The sequence below is a fragment of the Chiloscyllium plagiosum genome, chromosome 6 (genome assembly GCF_004010195.1).
Source record: "Chiloscyllium plagiosum isolate BGI_BamShark_2017 chromosome 6, ASM401019v2, whole genome shotgun sequence".
Classification (NCBI taxonomy): domain Eukaryota; kingdom Metazoa; phylum Chordata; class Chondrichthyes; order Orectolobiformes; family Hemiscylliidae; genus Chiloscyllium; species Chiloscyllium plagiosum.
In genome coordinates, this window is record NC_057715.1 from 112,275,875 (window position 1) to 112,296,447 (window position 20,573).

Sequence of the window (20,573 nt, forward strand, 5' to 3'; positions counted from 1 at the left end):
GATAGGATAAATAGACAAAGTCTTTTCCCTGGGGTCTGGGAGTCCAGAACTAGAGGGCATAGGTTTAGGATGAGAGGGGAAAGATATAAAAGAGACCTAAAGGGCAACTTTTTCATGCAGAGGGTAGTACGTGTATGGAATAAGCTGCCAGAGGATGTGGTGGAGGCTGGTACAATCGCAACATTTTAAGAGGCATTTGGATGGGTATATGAATAGGAAGGGTTTGGAGGGATATGGGCCGGGTGCTAGCAGGTGGGACTAGATTGGTTTGGGATATCTGGTCGGCATGGACGGGTTGGACTGAAGGGTCTGTTTCCATGCTGTACATCTCTATGACTATGACTCCATGTCTACTTGCCGTTCATGTTATCATAGCTGATCTGATAGTCCTCAACTCCACTTTCCTGTCGTGTAGAGTTATAGAGTTGTACAGCATGGAAACAGACCCTTAGGTCCAACTCTTCCATGCCGACCAGATATCCCAACCCAATCTAGTCCCACCTGCCAGCACCTGGCCCATATCCCTCCAAACCCTTCCTATTCATATACCCATCCAGATTCCTTTTAAATGTTGCAATTGTACCAGCCTCCACCGCTTCCGTGGTCTTGATGCTTAAAAGTCTGACAGGGTGCAGAAAAGATTTACAAGGATGCTGCCGAGGTTGGAGGGTTTAAGCATAGGGAGAGGCCGAATAGGCTGGGGCTATTTTCTCTGGAGTGTCAGAGGTTAAGGGGGTGACTTTTTAGATGTTTATAAAATCATGAGGGACATAGGTTGAATAAACAAGGTATTTTTCTGAGCGTAGGGGAGTCCAAAACCAGAGGGCATTGGTTTAAGGTGAGAGGGGAAATATTTAAAAGGGACCCTAGAGGAAAGATTTAAAAGGACGTAAGGGTAACATCTTCACGCAGAGGATGGTGTGTGGAATGTGTTGGCAGAGAAAGTAGTGGAAGCAGGTACAATTACAACATTTAAAAGGCATCTGGATGGATATATGAATAGGAAGGGTTTGGTGGGATACGGACCAATAAAACCATGAGGGGCATGGATAGGTTAAATAGACAAGGTATTTTCCCTGGGGTGGGGAATCCAGAGCTAGAGGGCATAGGTTTAGGGTGAGAGGGGAAACATTTAGAAGGGACAAAAGGGGCAACATTTTCACACAGAGGGTGGTGTGTGTATGGAATGAGCTGCCAGAGGACGTGGTGGAGGCTGGTACAGTCACAACATTTTAAAAGTCATCTGGATGGGTGTATGAATAGGAAGGGTTTGGGGGGTTATGGGCCAGACGCTGGCAAATGGGACCAGATTAGGTTAGGATATCAGGTCGGCATGGACGAGTTAGACCGATGGTCTGTTTCCATGCTGTAATCTCTATAGCTCTAAATGCTGGCAAATAGGACTAGATTAATTTATGATATCTGGTCAACATGGGCGAGTTGGAACAAAGGGTCTGTTTCAGAGCCGTACAACTGAGTCTACCTCAGCCTTTAAGAATCTGGCTCACCATCGCCTTTTCAAGGACAGCTTGCGTAAGATAACAAATGCTGGTCAATGCTGTGACCCCTACATCCCATGACAGATTTTTAAAAAAAAAAGTCAGTGACTGTGCTTCAGAAGCATTTAATTAGTTAAGTGTTGCGATGTCCCATTTGTGAAAAGTGCAGTCTGAATGCTGGTTCTTATTTGATGACTGTAGTCCTGCAGTCAGCAGCCTAGGCACGGAAAGTCGCAGTGCCTTAATTTGGTGAACAGCAGAGGGGGAACCAGAACAGGCTGGAGCCTGGTTCATAGATGGGGAATAAAAGTTTGTGTATGTACTCCTGCAGATTTCCAGGTTTTAAGTGTGCTTTAAAAAAGAAAATTGCTGATTTCTGGTGGGTGTAGGCTGGTCGGAACATCTTTCTGTCAGCAGTTGCAGTGTTCTGTTTGCATTTATCATGCTGGCAGTATGCTGCACTTACAGTTCAAAGCTGGTGTCACCACTGACGTCAAGTTGAAAAGTGAGCCAGTGAATGTTGTGCTTTTCCAGTGTCGATCTCTAGGTTTTGCAGCAGTGCCGCTCCCCCGTCCCTCTGCCTTCCCCCTCTTCCAAAGATGCTTTTGGTTAGAGAGCTGTGTTCCATTTCCTGCAGCAGGCATTGAGACTCGAACCTTGTCAGCTGGCTCTCCTGTATGCTGCTGGAGTCAGAATTGCTGCAGCAATGTTTCAGTGACTGGGGTAACTTCGCTTCTGTCGTCCGCAGGTATCTGCCAAATTGTCAAGGCCTCAGTTTGGCCTCTGAGGAGATATGTTAGATTAAGGGATTTCAATTACATGGAGAAATGATGCACGTTGCAGTTGTTCCCCTTTATCACAGTAAATTTAAGTTGTACAAAATCAAGTAAGATTTGAATAGAGTAAATGAGGAGCAATTTTCTCCAATGGCAGAAGGGTCAGTAAACAAAACACAAATTTAACGTAATTAGCACAGAACCTGAATGGAGGTGGACATCAATGAGGAGAAAGTTTTAATCTGGTTGATGATAATCTGGAATGTACTTTCTCAAAGGGTGATAGGAACAGATTCCTTTTCCTTTTAAAAGAGAATTGAATAAACACTTAAGGAAACAAATATTGCAGTGCTGAGGAGAAAGAACAAATAGTTTTTTTTTCAAAGACTTGCTCAAACACTTACTGTGGCGTTAAGTTTTTTTTGATTTGTGGTCCGAGGGATAAAAAGCCTAATCTGAAACAAACTGAAAATGATAAATAATTTATATGCACCTTCATTACTAATAACATAACAAAACCCAACGATTGTAATGTACGCTAAGGTTGAAAGGAGAAATTCAAGTAAGTCAGTTGGTTTTTGAGAAATGACACAAGGAAGAGAAGGTTAAAGAGGACGGTGACAACAAGAATGAGATAGGTGAAGAATGTACAAGGTAAGAGGAGGTTTAATTATCACACAAGTGTGCTGGAATTCCTCAAATGGGCAGAATCTTGAGAGGTTCTGGTTGTGCAACTTTCAAGTGACCCAAAAAGAACTAGAGTTCAAATTTAAATGGTTTAGTTATGATGTACAACAAATTAATAGTTACTGTTATTGCTAGAATGTGTCTGAGCACGTGACTTGTTGTATGCTTTACCTTAAGTCTTGTCTGTGTACAGTTGTATGTATTTTACATATTGGTGTTTGCACTGTGCTCTCTGCTGTGTTATGGTGATGTCATCCACTTTATTTGGATTGAGGTTCCAGGTGTTTAAATATTTTCTTCCTGAAGTGATGAATGTGGGCTGTATATTTTGGAGGATTATTCAGTAAGAAGATTGGAAAGTGTACATATTAATTGTGATGTGATTATAGCCAAGCAAGGGAAAAATGCTTAATTTGTTAATTTGGTAGCATTCTTTTTCCAACCCTAACTCCTTACTCCATAATCATTCTCTTAATCTGAGCTGTGTTTCCACCAATCTGTGTAGCATATTCAAGCAGTCTACCTGCTGTTAAAGACTTATTTTGGGTTTGGGGAAAGGGGCAGAAGGCCCAGAGACAGTCACCCGCAAAAAAAAAGTACAAGAACGATGGGGAACAGACACCAGAGGAAAGAAGTCTCTGAGGGACGTTGCAGGAAACCCGTGAGTTGAGCAGCCATTATTAAAGATTACGTTTCAACTCCAAACATTTTGAAAAACATACATTTCTAAACTAACATGGAAATAAATAAATAATTTATAAATACAGCATTAGGGAGAAAATTTGAGAGTAAGGCCAAAGACCTTCCACTTTCTACTAATCTATGATACAAGAGTAAATTAATATAATTCAAGTTTCAGTTGATAGTGATTTAAAAGTGCGAGTTAAGTTATGGAAGGACAACTCCGCCAAGCAGAACGCCTGTCCTGTGTTATGTGGGAAGTTGTGAACTCCTCTCACGAACTAGTCAACTCCATCACTGGTTACAAAGCTTAAGCTCTGGGCTTTAGAGCTCGAGCAATGGCTAAAGTCATTGAAGAGTGTCCATAAAGCAGAGAACAATGTCGTTAAAACATTCAGAGTTGTTCACGCTGCATCTTAGATCAAGTGGGCAGCCAGGCAGTGGGTACCTGCCAGGCAGGTTATGTGGCAGTCTCCTGAGATCATGCTTACTAAACCATTTTACATTTTGGCTATCAGTGAAGAATCCTAGAAGGAGTGCCTAAAGAACCAAGACCATGGTACCAAGGGAGTCCTGACTGTCCTAGCGGGGAGCAAGAAGAGTAGAGGGTTGAAGTTGGGGAATTCTTTAGTTGTAGGAGCAGACAGGTGTTTTCTGCAGTTATCAATACAGGTCGGTTTGTTTCCTTCCTGGTGCGTGCGTGCGTTGTCACAGAGCCATAGCCAAAGATCATGGTCCATGTTGGTACCTAACATCTTAGGTAGGAAGGAGATTTGGTCCGGTCATCAGAACTTAGGGAGCTAGACAGAAGATTTGCAAGCAGGATCTGTAAAGAATTAATCGCTGGATAATTCCCAAAACCATGTGCAAGTGAGTACAGAAATAGAGGGATAAGACAGATAAATGTGTGGCTGCAGAGATCATGGGGCGGGAGTTCACTGGGATACTTGGACTGGCTTTGGAGGAGTTGGTACCTGTACCAAGCCAGATAAATTGAATCTGAGCAGAGTTTGGACTGAATTCCTTGTGGGACATTTTGCTAGTGCTGTTGGTGTTAACTCTGCAGAAGTGTGGAAATTAACACTGAATATGAACAAATGATATCAGGCTGAATGAACTACTGGGAGAGATGGATAGCAGTGAAACAGAATAGTAATTTAGTAGATGGACTGGAGTAAGGGAGAAAGTAATGAAGTCTAAATCAGGGTTGTACTGTGTGTATATGTATGTATGCATGAATAAAGTAACTAAATTTGAGGAGTTACAGGACTGCCTTTGGGGATTATAATGGTGTGATATTAACTTGGTTTAAGGAAGGGCAGAGTTGAAAAGTGTGGTGCTGGACACTCATAAGCTCTTCATGGACTGTCCTGCTCCTCGGATGCTGCCTGACCTGCTGTGCTTTTCCAGCACCACACTTTTTGACTGAGTCTCCAGGACCTGCAGTTCTCACTTTCTCCTTCAGGAAGGGCAGATCTGGATATTATATATTCCTGGTTCTACAGTATTCAGCAAAATAAAGGGAAAGATTAAAAGGGTGGCATTTTTGATTAAGAGCATTACAGTGCTGGACAAAGAGGATGTTTTAGGATGCTGCCTGACCAGCGCTGTTTTTTCAGCACCACACTCTCGACTCTGATCTTGAGCATCTGCAATTCTCTCTCTCTTTCTCCTGTTTCAGGGGGCTGAATTATATAAACATTAGAATGAGGAGACATAAGCCCTTCAGCTCAGTCATTCAAAACGATCATGATTGATTGTAACCTTAAGTCTGCATTCCTGCCTGGCCATTATAACCTTTCATCCCCTTGCTTAACAAGACTCAAGATTCTGCTGCCAACTTCTTTCCAGGAAGAACTCCAAAAACCTGCAACACTCTGGCAGAAAAAAAATGCATCTAATCTCTCTATTTTAAATAGATGACCCCTGAATTTTTAAACATTAACCCAGTTGAAACAGTTAGAGTTGAGGGATAAGAAGGCTGCAGTTTCATGCTCCGTGTAACATACAGACCACTAGCAAATGGAACAAAGGAACAAATAGAGGAACACCTCTTCAAGGAAATTACAGACGCATAAATGTCATTCATTGTTTTAATGGGGTTATTCAATTGTCTGTATGTCAACTGGAATCGTAGTGTAAGGGATAATCCAGCGTATGTAGATTGTGCTTAAGAGAATTTCTTACATCGGTGTGGCTCCCGAATATGTTTTGGGGTATCAGGTGGATCAAGTGACATTGGAGAAATATTTAGAGGACAGTGATCATTGTGATATAAGGTTTACAAGGACAGTAGACAATGTAGGCTATCCAGAGTAAGAATAACTAACTGGCCAAAGTGGTTTTCAATGGAATGAGGATGGAACTGTGCCAGAGTGACTGGAGCCAGTCATTAGCAGGAAAAAGAATGGCTGAACAATGGACTATCTTCAAGAGGTGATGGCTTGGGCACAGTAAAGATACGTCTCCTCTAAAACGAAAAATAGTTCAAACAAATCCATAGTTTGCTGGATGACAACAGAGATAGATAGTAAGTTAAATATGAAAAGAATGTTGTAAAGTTGTCGGTGTCAATACAACTGAGTACAGAAGGGAGATGAAAAGCAATGAAAAGTTATTTAAAAAACAGACTGGCAAAAGGAAATCCCAGAATCTTCTGGAGTACGTCAATAGTAAAAGTGTTAAAAATAGGAGTAGGGGATTTACATAAAGGCAAGAGGCATGGCTGAAATATTAAATGAATATCTTGCGCCTGTCCTTGCCCACATGGCAGATATTGCGCAGTCCATGGTGACAGGCAGAAACTCCCCCATTTGAAAGGTTTAAAAGGAATAAGGAGGCTGTTTTGGACAAGCTGCTTCATCTTAAATCTGATGAGGCAAGATATTGAAGGAAGTGAGATTGGAAATTGCAAACACAATTATCTTTAACTCTTCTCTGGATTCGGTAGTGGTATTGAAGGATTGGTGAATTACAACCATTTAAATCTTGTTCAAACAGCTTGTAAATATCAGCCCAGCAATCACTGTCAGTTTGACTTTGATAGTGGGTAAACCTCTAGAAAGTTATTTGGGATAGAATTTGTAATAGTCACTAGTGGTTCGATTTGGAAAAGTCGGTGTAGATTTTCCAAGTGAAAATTGTGTCTACATAACTTGCTGGAGTTTTGTTTTAAGCAGTAGCAGAGAGATTGAGTTTTTGGATTATTTTCAGCTTTTTGAATGGTAGTCACATGAAGGCTAGCCATAAAAGTCTTTTAGTGATGATTTGGCAGCAGAAGGAGAGAGTTGTGAGCAGAGTTCAGTGATGTCATTGGAGGTTAGAAAGAAAGTTGTTATACTGCAGATATAAGGAGGCAGCTGAACTCTGTGTGGAACGGTGTAGAGTGTTGAATAAGATTCTAATTTTCTGAACTTTAGAGAACCATGGGGGTGGAGAGTTTATTGGATCAGTGGCTGAAGGTGCTACACTATTAATGGGGATTAAATGCATGCTCTTGATTTGTCCCCATCGAGCTGCAGGAACTTTAAGTCTACTAGGTGACTTAAGTGTGGCTAGAATCTGTGTTGTCAACAAGTAAAGGTGACTATCCCTCCACATAGTGAGAAGCCTAGTTGATGTAGCAAAGAGGAGCAAGTGGAAGGTTTAGAAATCAGCCTGGGATCAGAAACAGAGGACACAAAATGCTGGAAATTACGGCGGGTCACACAGTATCTATGGAGAGAGAGAGCAAGCTAACCTTTCAAGTTGAGATGAAGAGTGACCTGTGCTGTGATTTCCAGCATTTCCTGTTTTCAGTACAGATTTCAGCATCTGCAGTAATTGCTCCTAACTGGATCAAGAAATATTCCAACTGTTCGATAATGGAACTGAACGGCATGGAATAAAATCAAAACACTGGCATTGAGAGTTTAACGGTCCAATTCTACTCCCAACTGTGTATTTACTAACAACTCAGTTGTGCAGAGGCAGTGTGGGAATTAGTTATTTTTGTTTGAACACCAGCCTTGTGAATGACGTGAATGACCACATTAGTGTTTTTGCTGGTGAAACTGGAGGTGTACATGGATGAATATCAAGTTGGACTAAACTCTCACTCGGAAATAACTTGGTAATTTGCTGTCTGAAATGAAAAAGCTCAAATTGGTGACAATTGAATTACCATTTTTTTTAAAACAAGATCTTTTTCACTGAGGTTTTTTAAGGAAGGGACTATGCAATCCTTTTGCAATCTGACATAATCCGTCTCTCAGCCCTCAGCAATAAGGTTAACTCTTTACTGTCCTCTGAAATGTGATGGCAGATATCTCAGCGTCAAAGAGGTCTACAACAACAGAAAAATGGCCTTCAGCCCATCAAATCTGCACCAGTGAAAACAAGCAACTATCTATTCCAGTGATATTTCCAACACTTGGCCCAAAGCCTTGTATGCTGAAAATGTGTTGCTGGAAAAGCGCAGCAGGTCAGGCAGCATCCAAGGAGCAGGAGAATTGACATTTCGGGCATGAGCCCTTCTTCAGGAATGAGGAAAGTGTAAGATAAAAGGTAGGGAGGAGGGACTTGGGGGAGGGGCGTTGGAAATGCAATAGGTGGAAGGAGGTCAAGGTGAGGGTGATAGGCTGGAGTGCGGGTGGGGGAAGATTGTAGGTTAGGAAGGCGGTGCTGAGTTCGAGGGTTGGGACTGAGACAAGGTGGGGAGAGGGGAAATGAGGAAACTGGAGAAATCCAAGTTCATCCCTTGTGGTTGGAGGGTTCCTAGGCGGACGATGAGGCGCTCTTCCTCCAACCGTCGTGTTGCTATGGTCTGGCGATGGAGGAGCCTTGTATGCGTTGGCATTGAAAGTGCGCACCTAAATACTACTTTAAATGTTGAGGGTTTCTGCCACTTCCACCCTTACAACAGTGAGTTCCAGATTCTCACCACACTTTGGATGAAAAATCTTTTCCTCTCATCCCCTTATAAAGCTCTTGCCCCTTCCTTTAAGTCTATGCCACCAGTAATTGATCCCTCAACCAAGGGGAGAAATTTCTTCTGACTACACTCCCCCCATAATTTTGTCCATCTCAATCATGACCCTGCACAATCTCCTTTGCTGTAGGGGAAAACCATCCCAATCTGTCTCAACTCTCTTCATAACTGAAATTCTCCAGTTCAGGGAACATCCTGGTAAACCTCCTCTGTACCCTCACCAGTGCTTTCATATCCCTCCTATAATGTGGATTCCAGAACTGCGCACAATACTCGAGCTGTGGCCTAACCAATGTTTTATACAGGCCCATCATAACCTCCCTGCTCTTAAACACCATGCCTCAGTTAATAAAGATCATGATTTGGAGATGCCGGTGTTGGACTGGGGTGTACAAAGTTAAAAATCTCACAGCACGAGGTTATAGTCCAACAGGTCAATAAAGGCAAGGATTCCATATGCCAACTTATCTGACTTATGCCGCTTTATCTACCTGTCCAAATATCTTAAGAGACAGTGGACATAAGTACAAAGGTTCCTCTGATCCTCATTGCATCTCAGAGTCCGACTATTTATCATGTATTTATAGTCATACAGTACAGAAACAGACCCCTTGGTCCAATTTGTCCATGCTGACCAAGTTGCCTAAACTAAACTCGTCCCACTTGTCTGCGCTTGGCCCATATCCGTCTAAACTGTTCCTATCCATGTACCTGTCCAAATATCTTTTAAATGTTGTAGCTATACCTGTATATGTCACTTCCTCTGGTTTATTCCCTTTGTGAAAAGGTATTCCCTTTTAAATCATTCTCCCCTCACCTTAAAAATATGCCCCCTTGTTTTAAACTCCCCACCCCAGGGAAAGGATCTTCTCTATGCTCCTCATGATTTTATAAATCTCTATAAGGTCACTCCTCAACCTCCTATACTCCAGTGAAAAAAAGTCCTAGGCTATCCAGCAGCTCCTTCTAACCTAAATCGTCCAGTCCCAGCAAGATACCGAATAAATCATTTATGAACCCCCTTCAATTCAGTAATTTCCTTCTATAGAAAGGTGATCAGAACTGTACACAGTACTCCAAAGTGGCTTCACCAATGTCCTGCTCAAATGCATCACTTCACACTTATCTGGATTGAATTCCATCTTCTCTCATGAACCTATCTGACCAGCCCACCTATATTCTCCTGTAATATAAAGCTCTCCTCCTCACTATTCACCAATCCACCAATTTTCATATCATCCACAGACTTACAAATCAACTCCCATACAAGAGTATTCAAGAAATGGATCACTACCTCTTTTACCGAGGGTATTTAGAGATAGATAATTTTGGCATTGCCAGAAGTAAGCACATTCTGTGAAAGAATAAATCATAGAATTGTCATTGTGCATGAGAAGGGTATGCCTAATGCCCAGGCGCTCTCTGACTGGGCTAAATGACTTGCTTGTTTTGGTTTGAATTTTACTGCGGCGTTTGAGACCCTGATCTTGGAGTTGAAGGTGAGACCTGAGCCAGCACCAAGAGCTGATCCAATTGGCCACCTGTTGACCCACCATCCAGTTAAGGATGGCAGGCAGCACTGAAGCTTTGGCATTGCCACAATGGTCACTGCTGAGATAGACAGGAAACCCTGGGAGCTCAAGTAGGTACATTTATGTTAATAAATGAAAAAGGTCAGTTGGTCCATAGTCAGTGGGGAAATATCTAGGGTTAGGGGGCATGGTTGGGGAGAGGGGTGGGTGTGGATCGGGTTTGCAAGGGCTCCTTGCCCACAGCTCCTCCTTAAGCCTGATGTTGAGCTACCATAGATAGGCTGCCCCCAGTGGCTAGGGGCTTCCCCTTGTAGTGAGGAGCTACTCTGCTATTAACAAAAGGCTTTATAAAATGGTCATTACTTCATAGACTTTTAATAGGGCCATTTCCGGTATGGAAATTAGCTACTCATCTGGTGAAGTGTGACGATGCTGCTCCTTTAACGAGCTTATGTTGTCCTTGGGTTTTTTTTTCCCCAAGTGTGGTCGTAAATGCAGAGGTTCTGGGGTATCTAGTTTGGATGGGTTTTGGGGCCAATTTGATTACAGCTAATAGATATTGCCTCAGGCAAAAGGCTTTTTTTTAAAAAAAACCTGTACAATGAAAGGGGGGTGGCCAGTTCTTCCAGCTCAGCTTTTCACTCAGTCAGTTGTTTTGAGGTTGTTGGTCAAAGCAACAACTACTTGGAAGAAGGTGGTCCACGCTGAATCTCTCTGCCATCTCTCTCTTGTAAGACCCGGTGTTTGATTTAACCTTCTGTGCCAAGCGGTGTTTATGGGAATTGTTGCAGGAATTTGGAACAGCATCATTAAGTTGCGATAGTCTGTTGGAGTTTTGGATAGGTTAAGCTATTCTGTTCCCTTTTTTTGATTTGGTACTCTGTAAATAGGGAATCGGTTTAGCTCAGTTGGCTGGATTGTTGTTTTACAGAGCAGTGTGATGCCAACAGCGTGGATTCAGTTCCTGTCACCAGTTTGAGGTTACCATGAAGGATTCTCCTACTCAATCTCTTTCCTTGCCCTCAGGTTAAATCACCACCAATCGCTTCTCTCTAATGAGAAACCCCTATGGTCTGGTAAGATTATGGTAACACAACAACAACTGTGTAAATAAATTCTTTTGTTTAAAACTGAGGGGTTTTGAGCAGCTGCATCAGTCCTGGAATATCCACTCTACACGTGCCCAAAACAACTGGAAAAATTAGGGTCCAGGCAACTCTCTTGAAATATTTTGTTGGGGGTTGGGGGAGGGTGTCTGGCCTGGCCCATAACAGAAGGCATTTGTCTCATAACTCATTAGATTAAATTAGATTACTTACAGTCTGCAATGCACTATGGAAATTCGGAGCAGGAGTAGACCACTTCAACCTACTGCATTATTCAATCTGATCGTGCATGATCTTCTGTCTCAAGGTCATATTCCTGTATCCTCTCTGTATGCAACAAGCTAGTTTTGTTTTGATGATATAGATTTGACAAGTAAATGTTGGGGAAAACATCTTGAATCATGAGAAAGGGGTCTTTTGCATCTCAGTGAAAAGTTAAAGGGCCCTCAGTTTGAAAGTTCATCTACTCACCAGTAGTTCAGCATAAGATTCCTGAAGAAGGGCGTATGCCCGAAACGTCGATTCTCCTGTTCCCTGGATGCTGCCTGACCTGCTGCGCTTTTCCAGCAACACATTTTCAGTTCAGCATAATACTCCCAACTGTACAAGGTCCTGGGAAGACCACATCGGGGCTACTATGGGCAGCTTTGATCTCCTTATTTAAGGAAAGATGCAATTTCATTGAAGGTAGTTCAGAGAAGGTTCACTAGGATGATCCCTGATATGGAGGGATTGTCTTATGAGCAAATGCTAAACAAGTTGGGACTATATTCACTGGGGTTTAGAAGAATGAGAGGTGTTCACATTGAAGCATTTAGGTTCCTTAAGGTGCTTGATAGGATCAATGCTGAGAGGATGTTTCCCCTCATAGGAGAGTCTAGAACTAGAAGGCTTCATCTCAGAATAAAGGGGCACCAATTTACGACTGAGATGAGGAGGAATTTCTTATGAGGGTTGAGAGTCTTTGGCATTCATTGCCACAAAAAGCTGTAGGGCACAGTCCTTGTGTGTATTTAAGACTGGAATAGATAGTTGCTTGATCAGTCGGGGAATCTAGGGTTATGAGGAAAGGGCTGGAAAGTGGATATGAGGAATGTCAGATCAGCCATGGTCCCGTCGAATGGCAGAACAAGCTCAATGGACCGAACGGTCTACTCCTGTTGCTATTTCTTATGGTCTTTTGGTCTCAGTGATGCACTGAAGTGTTGGCCTTTTGCCTTGACAAGCCCTGCTACAAAGTTTAATCCAACCTGGTTTGAATTCAAGATTTCTCGCATTCACCAAAGTTACTTTTAATTTAAAAGTAATTTTTTCACAAAATCCTGCAAATGTGGAATGGCTGTAAATGTCAATGCCTGTAATAAGTAAAGGTAGTTGTGTGACATTTTTAGTTGCTAACCTTTCATCAGTTTTTCATATTCTCCTTTGTGAAATTTATGTTTGTGAGAATTGTGTGAATGAACAAGTTCATTTATCATCTCCTGTGTAATCTTAGGGACACTTAATTTATGCTTGCAATTTGACATGTAATTTACTCACTGTCCAATACGTTTTGCAGAGTGGTTGGTTTGATTGGTAGCACTTTATCCTTTGTTATTCAAACTGGTGTTTCTGTTCTTGCAGCTTCATTTATTTTTATTTATTGTTCTGACTCTACCGTTCTGTCTTTGATTTCTGTCATTGATTTCTGTCTTGTTCAATTTCTCTGATCAGCTATTGTTGAGTCCTTGTGACATTCTTCCTTGAATGTTTTCATTTTATACAGCAAAGAACTTCAATGCATCCAGTGCCTTTCATGATTTCGGGATGTCCCAAACGCAGCACCAAGTTTGCTGGATTGTTTCCTGAGCTGAATAGTTTTTCCAATGAGGACAGATTGAGCAGAATGAACCAATACCTTTCTGAAGTTTTTAAAAAAAAAAGTGGGAGAACTGATCTTATTGAAGTTTAAAGTTCTGAGGAGGCTTGACAGGATAGATGCCCAGAGACTGGTTCCTATAGCTAGAGACGCAAGAATGAGTGGTTGATGCTGTGGTGTAACAGATCAGTCAAGGAATTTCTTCTCTGCTGTCTGAATCTCTGCCATCATCTACTTCAGATGGCTGTGAACACTTGGTTATTGAATACATTGAAAGCTATGATAGACTTTGGAGGGTATCGAGGGATGTGGGGACGGTGCAGCAAGAAGGGATTGATGTACAAGATCATGAATGGCACAGCCAACTTGAAATAACCGCACAGAGGGCGGTATCGTGCCAACAAGTCACCTTTTATTCACAACGAAAAGAGAAAATGCTGGAAAATCTCAGCAGGTCTGACAGCATCTGTAAGGAGAGAAAAGACCTGACGTTTCGAGTCTAACTGACCCTTTGTGAAAGCTGGAAGGAAAGCAATGAAGATGGACGGGGGAGAGAGACAAATGAAAATCCTGTCGGAGAGAAGAGCAGTACTACTTCAGGGTAGGCATTCCTGGAAGAGAGGTGGCAATGGGTTAAACACTGGATAAAAGCAAATTACTGCAGATTTCAGCATCCGTAGTAATTTGCTTTTATCCACCTTTTATTTACATGTGCACAGTCTACTGGCTGTGGCCAGCCAACTCTGAATCGGTCCCTGAAGTGAGGAGATTCTAAATATCCTATTCATATCTGTAAGCCAGGGCCTGCTAATCGGGGTTGTTAACCTGGACAAATTAAGGATCTCGTAGTCCATGAGATCCACCTGGTTCCAACCACTACAAAGCTTAGCTGGCCAAATGGTCTACTCTTCCTGTTTCTTCTACATTTCTGAAAGTGTACTTGCTATGTTTCCAAGGTAACCAGAATACCTGATTGCACTCAATAAGGTCCTTCAAACAGCAATGACATGATGACCTTATAATAATCTTACTATAGTGATAAATATTGGCCAAACACCAGGGAAATTACCCTTGCTATTCTTCAGATGATGTCTTTGGATCTGTAGACTGGAAGAATGGAACCTGGCTCCCTCGGAAGCATGAGCCTTAAACTCCTGCTTCACTGTCAATATGGAGCACAGAGATGCAGTGACCATTGGCTTTGTAAGGCTTCCAGGAACCTGGAGCAACTTTGTGGTGATGTCATGGAGTTGCAGATTACTGAGCAAATATAACATGGGTGGAGTTGGAACATGCTAGAAAGACACTTTGGAAGACACAAATGAGACTGTTTGGAAGAAGCAGAGAGTACATAGATGGGAGCACATAAAGGAAGATAGACTGGCAAAACAAAAAGATTGAAACCAAAATCTGAAGACTGTCCCCAACTTTGTCTTCTGTTCAAACCAGTCTGCCCTGAACCCAAAATTGGAATATGTCATCAAACTACATAAGAGTTTGTGACCAAACATTTTTAAAAAATTGACATAAAGGACAATGATCAGACAAAAGCTGCACTGCTGTGTAGAAAATCAAGCAAAGGTCCATGCTATTGTGTGAACTGTGCTGAAGTGTCACCGACAAAGAAACAGGTGAAAGTTAGATACACTGAAGAGCACTTTGGCCAATAATTATCTTCAGGCAAAATCACTAGAACAGATGAGTTGGTTGTTTCTGTTTGTGGGACTTTGTTTTGTCATCACTGCATTTCCAGCATTAGTAAAACCATGGTCGTCCTGGAGGACTGTAGGACTATTTCTGACACTACAATGGTGACTACATTCCAATAAACTTAATTGACTGTAAAGCTCTTTTTGTATTGCAATAATGAAACCTTTTTAAAAATTTCCTTGGATCTGAGTTGAATATAAGAGTTTGAATTTTAACCAATCCTGAAAAGTGTGTTTTGATAATCCTTAACAAAAATTTTACATTGCAGAAGGGGCATGCATAGTTGATGTTATAGCACAGACTTCACTCTCAAAGAGACTGAAGAGATGCTGTACAGAGTCAGCACTGCACATAGGTGCAAGCTAGGACCAAGTCGAGGTTAATTTTAAACCTCCTCAATCCACGTGGATATCACCAAGGCCACCTTTTGAGACCTCAGCAAAAAGAGAATTCTTGAAATGTAAAAGGTTTTTAAAGATACTTTTCAGTTGTGCAATTTGCCATTCCATAAAGTGTCATGTGAATTCTAATAATGCCACTGCAGGAGCTGTGGAGGAAATATAAGATGAACCCTGTCCTAACTTTGTCTCAGTTGTTTCTATTTATAATTTATAATTAAAATGGAGTTGAATGGTGGCACCTTCTATACATTTTCATAAATACAATGACAATAAATTGCAATTCTACTCCATTGTATGACTCAAGTACAAAATGTTCTGTGCAAATGACACCATCTAGTGGCAGTCATTGTGTTTCAGAGCAATGTGTTTCAAGTGCCATACAATTTCCCTAGAACCATTCTGAGACAGAAATAAAAAGGCTTGTTCAGGTGGTGGGGGTGGGTGGAAGTTGAAATTAAAATGTTAATTTATGGTTTCAAGATTACAGGGTATTTTTTTTTCCTCCCATAATCAATGTTTGAAAATGTAAGTATGTAATGTCAGATGAGGACAGCATAAGATTGGGCCTTCTATCAACAACTTGCAATTATGTAGTGCCCCAGAAAAGCCCCAAAAGCAAATCACTAGAACTTTTTTTTAATTCACACGTGGGATGTGGGCAGTGGTGGTATGGCTGACATTTCTTGCCCATTCCTAATTGCCTTTGAAATAAAAACAAAGTGGTAGAGAAACTCAGCAGTTTAGCAGCATTTGTGCCAAGGTTAACAATTCAATCTCACTGAAAAAGTTGCAAGGCTATTTCAAATGGTAGTTAAAAGTCATCATTGCTGTGGGAATGGGGTGACGTGTCATCCGCTCCAAGCAAGGATGTCTGTTTTCAGTCTTAAAGGAAAGGAATTTTGCAACAAATGATGGTTTCGTGGTCATCGTTACTGAGAGAATTAGTTTCATTTTCTGGATTCCCAGTAAGGTTACCACACCTAAACTGCTGTAAGCTCAAAGGCTGCAGGAGTAGAAGTAGGACATTCAGCCCACTGAGTTTGCTCTGTCATTCAGAGATCACGATGTGGAGGTGCCAGTGTTCGACTACAGCCAACAAAGTCAAAAATCACACACCAGGTTATTGTGATTTCAAATAAACCTGTTGGACTATAACCTGGTGTCGAGTGACTTTTGAATCGGAGATCATGGATAATCTGAGAATCATCAACTCCGCTAGCCTGCCTGATTCCCCAAGGGATTAGAAATCTACCTCATCTACTTAATGGCACAGTCTCAATAGTCCTCTATGGGAAATAATTCGACAGATTCATTGCACTTAGAAGAAATTATTCCTCATTTCAGCCTTAATTGGATTACCCCGACTCTGTGATTATGTCTTCTGGTCCCAGATTCTCCCACAAGGTGAAACCACTTCTCAGCATCTACCCTGTCATTATGATCAAACTATTTCTCACCAGGTTTGTTTGATTAATGAGGTAATTTTAAGGAGTGACCATGGAAAAGAAAGAGAGAGTGCTTAAGAAAGAAATCACAGAACGCTGAGGCATGAGCAGATGAGAGCATACCTGCCCAATGGTGTAGTCATGACAATTACTGCAAGAACTGAAGGAGCACCAACAGAATTATGGATCTATAAGTAGCAGTTATGAAGAGAATTGAAAGAAAATTGTTTAGAAGTGAACTGTTGGGTCTCTGTGCTGAAAATATCAGGACGTATTGGCCTTTAGGGGGTGTTGTGCAGAGCGAGAGCGAGCCCTGCCTCCCAATCAATGGCACCGCGAGTCAGCTCCTCAGAGACAGCAAGCCCAGAGCAGAGGAGAGCGACCCTTCAAGACCTCACAAAGGCAGTGTGTGTGGGCACAGCAGCAAGAGAGATGGCACCAGAACTCTATGATTTCAATGTTGGTGGGCCAAGCAGTGCAAGATGCGAGGCGGTGTTGGCAGCACTGGCTTTCAAGAAGGTGGCAGTGGCAGGGTGGCCTCTGGTTGGCGGAGAAGGTGGCATCTGGGGTCGGACATTAGGCTCTAGCCACGGCGATGCAGTAGGCCGGTTTGGGCACTCCAGGCTGATCGACATGAGCAGTGGTAGGATCGGCGATGGGGCTGTAGACCCAGTGTGGCCCTCCTTGAATGCAGGAGTGGTGACGGCCCCAGAATGGGGCTCCTGGAATAGACTGTGATGTGGGAGGGTCTTGCTGGGCCTGAAGCCCATTGTGAAGACCCTCCACCCCACCCCTGATGTTGAACAGAGCACAAGAAGGGAGGAAAACCTCTATTTTCAGTCAAATTCTAGTTATATCTTAATATCGTCTGTAACTCTCAAAATGGCGCCGGATATTGGCGACCTCTTACACTTTTTCCTATTTATTTGTTAAATACAAGTGACAATAAATCAATTCAATTCGATTCAATCCAGCAGGATTGGAAGTCAGGCAGAATGTTTTCACATGAAAGCTGTGTGTGAATGGATTATAAATTTTAATGTGCAGTTCTAAAAAGTAAACAACAAAGAACCTGGGGCTTGCGGTTTATGTGCAGCCCTTTGAAGGTGACGGAGTGTAGAGAGTAGCTACCAATGCACATGTAATTTTGGGCTTCATATGTAGAAATACAAAAGATATTTGGAGACGGTGGCAACTACTTCAATGGCTACAAAATGAGTCTGTATGTAGTGGTTCGTGTCATCCATTGCCTGAGCATTTTTGCTTCTATCTTCCATACGATTCTGGGTCTTTCCAAAATCTCTAACCAGACAGACATGAAAGAAGGAACCTGGCAAAATGAAGGGAATAGATGGATTTCCTCAAACCGGTGTAATGCAGAACCCTGGTATGCCCAAACCGAGGACTGCATCCAGTTGTGGTCACCACATTTTAAGAAAGATGTAGAGGCCCTTGAGAGTGTGCAGAGAAGATTTCACAGAATGGTTCTAGCATGAAACATTTTAGTTACAAATTAACTTTAAAAGCTGAGCCTGTTCCTTGGGGCATAGGACACTGAGGGGAGTTTTGGCAGGCATTCCCGTTAATTTGGTAAAAGGACTAGGGCAGGACTTTCAGGGAGAAGTGAAGCAGAACTTTTTTATGTAGTGAGTAGTAATGACCTGTGTTCAAGAGTGGTAGAAGAAGCGATGTCAATGATAGCGAGTTTTGAGGAGATTTGTAGTTCGGGTTGAGGTTTTGGATATAGGTTTGCTCGCTGAGCTGGAAGGTTCATTTCCAGATGTTTCATCACCCTACTAGGTAACCACTTCAGTGGGCCTCAGGCGAAGCACTGCTGATAATTCCTGCATTCTATTTATATGTTTGGGTTGGTGATGTCATTTCCAGTGGTGATGTCACTTCTTGTTCTTTTTGTCAGTGGGTGGTAGATGGGGTCTATCTAACTCGATGTGTTTGTTGGTAGACATGCTTCTAGGAATTCTTGTGCATGTCTTTGTTTGGCTTGTCCTAGGATGGATGTGTTGTCTCAGTCGAAGTGGTGTCCTTTCTCATCTGTATGTAAGGATACTAGTGACATAGAGTCATGTCGTTTTGTGGCTAGTTGGTGTTCATGTATCCTGGTGGCTAGTTTTCTGCCTGTTTGTCCAATGTAGTGTTTGTTACAGTCCTTGCACGATTTTTTGTAAATGACATTAGTTTTGCTTGTTGTCTGTATAGGGTCTTTCAAGTTCATTAGCTGCTGTTTTAGTGTGTGGGTGGGTTTGTGGGCTACCATGATGCCAAGGGGTCTGGCAGTCATTTCCAAGATGTCTTTGATGTAGGGGAGAGTGGCTAGGGTTTCTGGTCGTGTTTTGTCTGCTTGTTTGGGTTTGTTGCTGGGAAATCGGTTCATTGGGTACCCATTCTTTTTGAATACAAACACTGCATTGGACAAACAGGCAGAAAACTAGCCACCAGGATACATGAACACCAATAGCCACAAAACAACATGACCCTCTCTCACTAGTATCCTCACAAATGGATGAGGAAGGACACCACTTCAACTGGGGCAACACATCCATCCCAGGACAAGCCAAACAAAGACACGCACAAGAATTCCTAGAAGCATGGCATTCTAACCAGAACTCTCTCAACAAACGCATCGAGTGAGACCCCATCTGCCACCCCTTAAGAAAAAAAGGAAGTGACATCACCACCGGAAATGACATTACCAACCCAAAGAAACCCAAACATATAAATAGAAAGCAGGAGTCATCAGCAGTGCTTCGCCTGAGGCCCACTGAAGATGTTACCTAGTAGGGTGACGAAACATCTGGAAATGAACCTTCCAGCTCAGCGAGCAAATCTACAGCCAAGATATCAATAATTTTTTTAAAAATTGATCAGCACGAGGACAAGAAGCTCAGAGAGTAAAGACACCGAGGAGCAAAATAGAATTGATAGGACAGCTCGACAGAGAGCCAGCATAGACTTAATGGTGGTATTCTGTGACTTGATGTGTATTCTGTGACTTAATGACTCTATCTCCTAAACTGTTGTACGAACTTTGTCTACGGTTGGCTTCCCTGAATTAGCAATGTATTTGATCAAAGAAATATTTGCAGTTATACATTTATTTACCTTTTGTGACTTAAAAGCACCTTACAATCAGTGAAATTTAAGTAGATATTGCACAGCACTTTCTAGGTGAAGTGGTCTGCTGGTGGTTTCTATTAATCTCAGATTCACCAGCTCCAAAACTTATTTATAGACTATTTTGATAGTGCTAACATTTTTCTGCTCACTCCTGTTGTATCCATGGGGACTGCCCATGAGAGGGTGAAGCAGAACGAAGTGAACATAATTGAAGCTTAAAGTACACCTACGTTACTGTCATCTACATGACTGGCTCCGACGTAAATCTCTTTCACCCACTGTCAGACTCACAACTTAAAGTTCATTTTCCCTGGCGTCATCCATACTTCATGCTCAGAAAATTATTAACAGAGTGGGAGAGAGGCCAAGGTTCTACGGTGAATCTTGCAGGAAGCACTTTTGCCTAAGTTAGAATGTGGAGGTTTGACCCTTGCTCCAGATGTAGACAGTAGCACTGTGTCAATTGCAGTATTGAGAAGATGCACAAGGTCAGAGCATTTAGCTTTCGATGAGAGGTTGCATTAGGTCAGCCTGATCGTACAGCTCAGTTGGATGTTGAACATTCCAATCGTCCTTCACAGCATAGGAAAGATGTGGATGCTTTGGAGAGGTTTCAGAGGAGGTTTACCAGGATGCTGCCTGGAATGGAGGGCTGATCTTACGAAGAGAGGTTCACTGAGCTCGGACTTTTATCATTGGAAAAAAGAAGGAAGAGAGGGGACCTAATTGAGGTGTACAGGATAATGTGAGGCATAGATAGAGTTGATAGCCAGA

At 42.2% G+C, this 20,573-nt stretch overlaps 1 protein-coding gene across 2 annotated transcripts in view; it reads left to right on the forward strand.

Annotated features, from left to right (window-relative positions):
• pak1 (p21 protein (Cdc42/Rac)-activated kinase 1) overlaps positions 1 to 20,573 on the forward strand; it is a 150,539-nt gene that overhangs the window by 72,613 nt on the left and 57,353 nt on the right. The window contains exon 1 of one of the 2 annotated variants that reach the window (XM_043692427.1): positions 2,229 to 2,247. The exons of the other annotated variant lie outside the window; for it this stretch is intronic. The gene's annotated coding sequence lies outside the window, so the exon portion shown is untranslated. Of the gene's footprint in view, positions 1 to 2,228; positions 2,248 to 20,573 lie in introns of those variants that run through there. 2 annotated transcript variants of the gene reach the window in all.